Source organism: Desmodus rotundus, chromosome 1, assembly GCF_022682495.2.
Source record: "Desmodus rotundus isolate HL8 chromosome 1, HLdesRot8A.1, whole genome shotgun sequence".
In the NCBI taxonomy this organism is placed as follows: Eukaryota; Metazoa; Chordata; class Mammalia; order Chiroptera; family Phyllostomidae; genus Desmodus; species Desmodus rotundus.
This window is the reverse complement of record NC_071387.1, coordinates 5,100,548-5,106,316: the sequence shown is the minus strand read 5'-3', so window position 1 is coordinate 5,106,316 and position 5,769 is coordinate 5,100,548. Positions and strand designations below refer to the sequence as shown.

Genomic DNA, 5,769 nt, shown 5'->3' with positions numbered 1-5,769 from the left:
CCGCGAGGGCGTCATGGGGGCACCTGGCGCCGCCCGGACCCCAAGGCAGCTTGGACCCCCGATTGGGTGGGGAAAAAAAAGCAAAACTGTTGGTTGTTTGCCTTTGGAAAGCAGTCCCGCCTTTGTCCCCGGCGGATTCGCTGGTTAGGCGCTGAAGGCGGGGAGCCAAGGGGGCAGGGACACACCAGCCCGCGGTCCCCAATGTTTTCTGAGCTCCAGGTGCGAGGCCGCGTGCGGGGCGCGGAGGGGACGCGGGTGGCTGACGCTGCCCTTCCGGAGACCCAGCCTGGGACGGCAAACCAGGTCGGGGGGCTGACCTCGGCCACCTGCAACCTTCTCTGAGCCGGACGTCCCCAGGGTAGTAGGGACAGCTTCGTCCAGGAGTCCCCGTTCCTGTGTTTCCTGGTCCCTTTCTCGGATCCCGTTCCCCCGATTCGAACCTGCACAGAGGGAGAAATGAAATCCGGCCAAACCCCAGGCTCCCTCTCCATTTCCTGTTCACCAGAAAACTATGAAACAGTGCGTCCGCCCCCCCACCCCCAAAGCTGAGGGAAACCTACATGTTTCATAAACAAAAGTCACCCTTCAACAACTTGTTTATGGGGAAGCCTGGCTGCAGCCTTGCGTGTCTGAGGCGTGTGTGTGTGTTGTAAGGGACCCCACCATCTCTGAAGCTGTTCGTGGAGGGTTTCTTGCTCTCCAGATTTTGCCAGGTTTGTAATAAGGGTCAGAGGTCTGGGCTTCTGTGAGGAAGTGCGACGGGTCACCTCAGATGGACAGGCCAGAAGTCTCAGAACAGGTCACGGCGTCTGCGGAGCTGGGGCGGAGGCCGTGAGCCAGAGCCTTCCCATCTGGCACTGCTCAGGGCAGGCAGGGGGGAGGGTGTCCAAGGACACCAGGCTCACTCGGGCTGCCCCCCCCCCCTCCCGCGTATGGGCCCCAGTGAGGGCCCAGGCCAGCAACTCCAAGACCTCTTTCCCCAGGGCAGGACAGCTGCCATTTCCCCAGCTCCTGCGCTGACCACGATGGGCAACAGAGAAGGCAGGCAGAGCAGCTCGGTCTCGGGGGTTTTCTAGAATGGAAACGAGATGCTTTTGTTGTCTTGTATGGCAGACCTAGACTTTCAGCCCCGGTGGACCAGATGGGGATGCAGGGACCACATGTGTGAGAAACGGGGAGTGCTGCTCCCACACCACTCCCCAGCCACCGACCAGGTTTGCTCCCGGTGAGGCCTTGCGTGGACACAAGGGTTCTGGCCACTCGCCTCCCCAGAGCCAAGGAGAGAGGCAGGGGCTTGGGTGATGACCCTTCCTCCCTACAGAGTAGGTGCCTTTGTGACATGTGGAAGGGGTGCTCCGGCTCTCAAGGCGAAGCTTGTCTGAGGCCTAGAAGTCCATCTTATTTATGCCTCTCACCCTTGGAGAGGAGAGAGCAGGGAACAGTTGTTACAATAAACACAGGCCCCGCCTCTGTTGAGAGGGCATAGCATGTGCTGAGAAGCAGGGCTTCCGAACCAGTCTTCAGCCCTGGCGGGAACCCCACTTGGCCCGCCGGAGCTCACACAGCTGGACGGGCTGGACAGCGCAGCGCCCACCTGCCGAACTGTGATGGTTCTGTGAAGCGATGCATAAAAGCTCTGAGCGCAACGCCTGGCACAGAGTAGGTGCTCAAAATATGGTGGCTGTCATTGGAGCCAGAGGAGGTTTACCACTCTCGCTGGTGAGACCTGGGATGGCCACCCTAGGGCCTTGGGATCCTGGGTCTGGCTGTGTCCCAAGGCAGATCCACCACCTTTGGCACAGACTCTGCCACCAACCCACTGTACCACCTGAGGCAAGTCACTTGCCTTTTTTGGGCCTCAGTTTCCCCATCTGGCAACAGGGGCGATAATGACGACAGCCACTGGTGGTGGACTGAGTGGCCGGCGCAACGCTGAGGTCAGCGCGTTTCCTTGGCTAGGTGAGCCTTCCAAACGGCACTAAGGTCAGTGCCAGCATAAGCCCGATTTCACAGATGGGAGGACAGAACCTCACAGAGGTGGAGTCCCTTGCTGGGGGTTACCGGGCTACCAGGTGGTCAGAGGCTTCGGTGTCACACCCTCCTGTGGGCCACTGTCGCGTTGAATTATGATCACCCCCCACCCTTGCTGCTCATCCTCTGACCTTTTCTGTAACTCGACCACAGCCCTCCCTGTCCGTTTGTGCCCTGGGGTTCAAGCATTCTGGACTCTTCTGAGACTGAGGGCCCCCTAGCTCTCGGGGTGGGAGGCACGCTCAGGGGTATGTTGTGGGCTGAAGAAGAGCCAAGTAAGCCCCACACAGTCCCTGCTGGTCCACCCAGCAGCTCCCGACAGTTGTCCTGCCCCCCTTGTCCCTCCCTGCTGTTCATATGGGAGGGTTGGGGTCCCTGATACACCCAGGTGGATGGACGCGTGGCATCCAGATGGTGCAGTTAATCGTGCTGGAAGCTGTAAATCTCCCTTATTGTCCCGGCTCCCCCTCCGCTCTGCTGTGCATCCCCTCCAGGCGCTGCTGGGAGAGGCCCCCACCATCCCCGCCCACCCGCCCTAGGCTTTGTTCCCACTCAGTAGTCAGGCGGAAGTGGCCTAGTTGTGGCGTCCACTGCCTGCATTAGAGTCATGGACCATCACTTCCTGGCCTTGTGGCTTTGGCCAAGCACTGCATCTCGGTTTCCTCATCCACAAATTCGGATAATCCTGGCCCCTGCCTGTCCCGCAAGGATCAGGTGGCTGATGTGCGTGAGCACCCCGCCCGGCTCCCAGGGGGTCCTTGGATGTTACTGGTTGCAGTAAGTGCCCTGTCTGTGCTGGGTGATGCAATGCATTAGCGCAAAGGATCCTCACACAAGCCCGTTAGTCCTCCATGATTCACAGGTGAGGAAGCTGGTACTCAGAATAGGGAAGTGAGCTGCCCAAGGCCACACAGCCAATTAGCAGAGGAGCTGAGATTAAGGCAGGCAGGCCCAAGTGGCTCCAAAGCCCCCCCGTAACCCCAGGTTCCGGGTCCTCCTCGCCGGAGCCCCTCTGGGACTGTTAGCCCTGCCAGGAGCTGCTTCTGTGACCCAGGCCTGACAGACACCGGGTTAATAGGTCCTTAATAAAGCCAGCGGAGGCGTCTGTGTCTTCCTGGGGCAGAGGCCAAGGGGCCAGGTGCAGCAGATGCGTCCTAATGAAAATGCTGGCGGGGAGCAGGGGGGAGCTGTGAGGTGAACTGCCTGCTCTTGTGTCAGAAGCCATCCTCTCACCCGCCATGCCTGAGTCACAGATGCCTCCTGGTGTAGGGGACAGTCACCCATCATCCACTCCATCCACCCATTGTTTTGTTCTGCCTTTCATCCATGCATCCATCCATCCATCCGTCCATCCATCTATCCATCCGTCTGTCCACCCATCAGCTAACCAACCTTCCTTCCTCCCTCCCTTCTTTCCTTCCTTCCTTCCTCCTTGCCTTCCATCCATCCAGTGTTTATTGAGTACCCATCTTAAGTGAAACCTTACATGAGGAGCCGAGGGTCCCTCCCACTAAGGACCTCACATTCTAAAAAGGACACTAACTGAGCAACTATCCACAGGATGCCAGGACACCAGAAGAGCCAGCATCTGACAGCCCAAGACTGGGCCCTGCAGACCCACTTCAGCTAAGCTCCCTGGGTGGCCTCGGCCAGGGTGCTCGGCATTCTCGGTGCATCCAGAGTTTGTGCACATGCAGACAGGCGGCAGCTGTCCCTGTGTGGCACCCATGTTCACCCTCCGTCTGGTTCTCCTGGGCATGAGTGTGTGGCAGATTCGTTTTCTCGCCCTCGGTGCCCAGCGCCATGCCTGTCACGCAGCGGGCGCTCCTCAGAGTGGGTTGAATGATGGGAGCCTTCTATCCCCAAGCAGTGAGTGTGCAGACCAGTCCCTGCTCCTGCTCCTGCGCCCCTTCCTTATCAGGCAGAAGCCAGATGCCTCAGGACTTCTGACAATTCCCCATACCCACTGGAGAAGCTTCTGTGAAATGCCGGGGCCTTCAAGTTAGAGCTCCTCATGGAGGCAAGGTATGAGCCCCCTTCCCCCCGCCCCAGCAACCCCCTCTGCCCTTCCTCTGCACACCTCTGCTGCCTTCAACTCCTGGCCAGGGCAGAATAACCCATCTCGGGGACGGGGGGGGGAACAGAGAGCAGGGGATGGGTGGGTGCCAGGCTCCCAGGTCCCACAGGAGCTGCTGGGGTCAGAGAGGACGGCCCACTCACTGCCCTGTGAGCTGTCTATGGTACAGGGGCAGCAGGGGGCTCTGTGGCCAGCTCAGCTGGGCCCTTGTCCCCACTGCTCTCACTGCGTCCCTGTCTGGCCACTAGGCCACTTCCTGCCTTTCACTTTGAGGCAGCAAGGCCTCCTCCCTGTAATGGCTGTCGCTGTTACTTGGCTGGAGGCTCTGCTCCCAGCCACCTGGCCCAAACCGAGGGCCCCTACAGGATGCTCAAGTTGGACGAGTCTAGGCTGGTATTGAGTTCAGCACTCCCATTTTGCAGATGAGAAAGCTGAGGCCCCGACAGCGGGGGTCACACAGCGAACCCAGTGTCCTTTTCTGGAGCTCGCTGCCCGGCCAGGACAAGGGAAGACCCACAGACCTTGGCTTTGACCCTGAGGAAATGGAAAAACTTGGACCTTACAGACAGGAGATTGCCATGGCCAAGATGGGGGCAGGCTGTGTGGCCCTGAGCAGGGAACCTAACCTCTCTGAGCCCCATGCGTGGGTGAGGATTCGGTGTGATGACAGCTGTCCGGGGTAGCTGGACTCATGGAACGTACCAGACTTTCAATAAGCAGCAGCTTCCTGTGGTTAGGGAGCAGGTAAGCCTCACCTTGAAGTGCCACCAATGAAATTTGTTTTCATGCAGACATGGCAATTCCCTGCCCCTTTTTTCTGTTATGAAAAAAATCCTCAATGTCGTAAAAAGAACGACTGCGGGTTTAGCTGTGCAAAGTCAGGGGTACCGGGGGCACATCCTACCCCTAGAAACTGTGGCCTTGCGAGAGGGACTTGGTGGCTTAGCTTCTTCATCTGCAAAATAGGGACAGTAGTACCCCCCCCCCCCCAGGGGCTGCCTTGGGCTCAGTGGGACGCCCTGAGAGTGCAGGGCCTGGTAACGACAAGCTTTCGGAACACCATTTTCCCACAAACGAAGGACACTCTTTTTTGAGAACAGGCTTGTCTTTGGTTGTGGGGTGGGCCTGGGACACCTGGTCTTGGTTCTGGGGAGAGATGGGGTCTGGAGCTCCTGGGCTGAGCCAGCAGGGTCCCTCCAGGAACCAGAAGCCGCTCCTGCCAGCCGGGTATGACTGGCCATCCGTTCCTCCCCACCTGGCTGGAAGCGTTGATCCACATGCTCCTGCTGCTGCTGATGCCACCCCTGCAGCCTTTACTGGCCGGGGGGAGGGGCCGGAGGGGGGGTGGCAGGCAGAGGGGGCCGGGGCTGCACATTTTCCGGGCGATGTTTCCCGGGCAGCTCTGAAAATTAATCGGCCTTTAATGTGGCATAGAATTTCTTTTAATTAGCAGAAGATTGACCAATTTCTTAATAAAAGGGCTTTGTGGAAGCTCCATATTTGGGGTTGGTGGTGTGTTGGGGGGGCTGTAGTTAAGCAAGAATGACACCCCCAATCCAAGAGGGGACTTTCGGGCACCACAGAACTCTGGCCTTCCTGGCTGGGATCCCTCTGTTCAGGGGCAGTGAGAGGAACCATGCGGATGGAGGCTGGAGGGAGAG

General features: G+C 58.9%; 1 long non-coding RNA gene across 1 annotated transcript; it reads left to right on the top strand.

The window, feature by feature from the left end:
- The first annotated feature begins 437 nt into the window (after nt 1–437).
- LOC123479930 (uncharacterized) lies at nt 438–5,386 on the top strand. Its single transcript, XR_006655758.2, has 3 exons — nt 438–713; nt 3,592–4,056; nt 4,531–5,386. It is a non-coding gene; the product is annotated as an uncharacterized lncRNA (long non-coding RNA).
- Nucleotides 5,387–5,769: the final 383 nt, after the last annotated feature.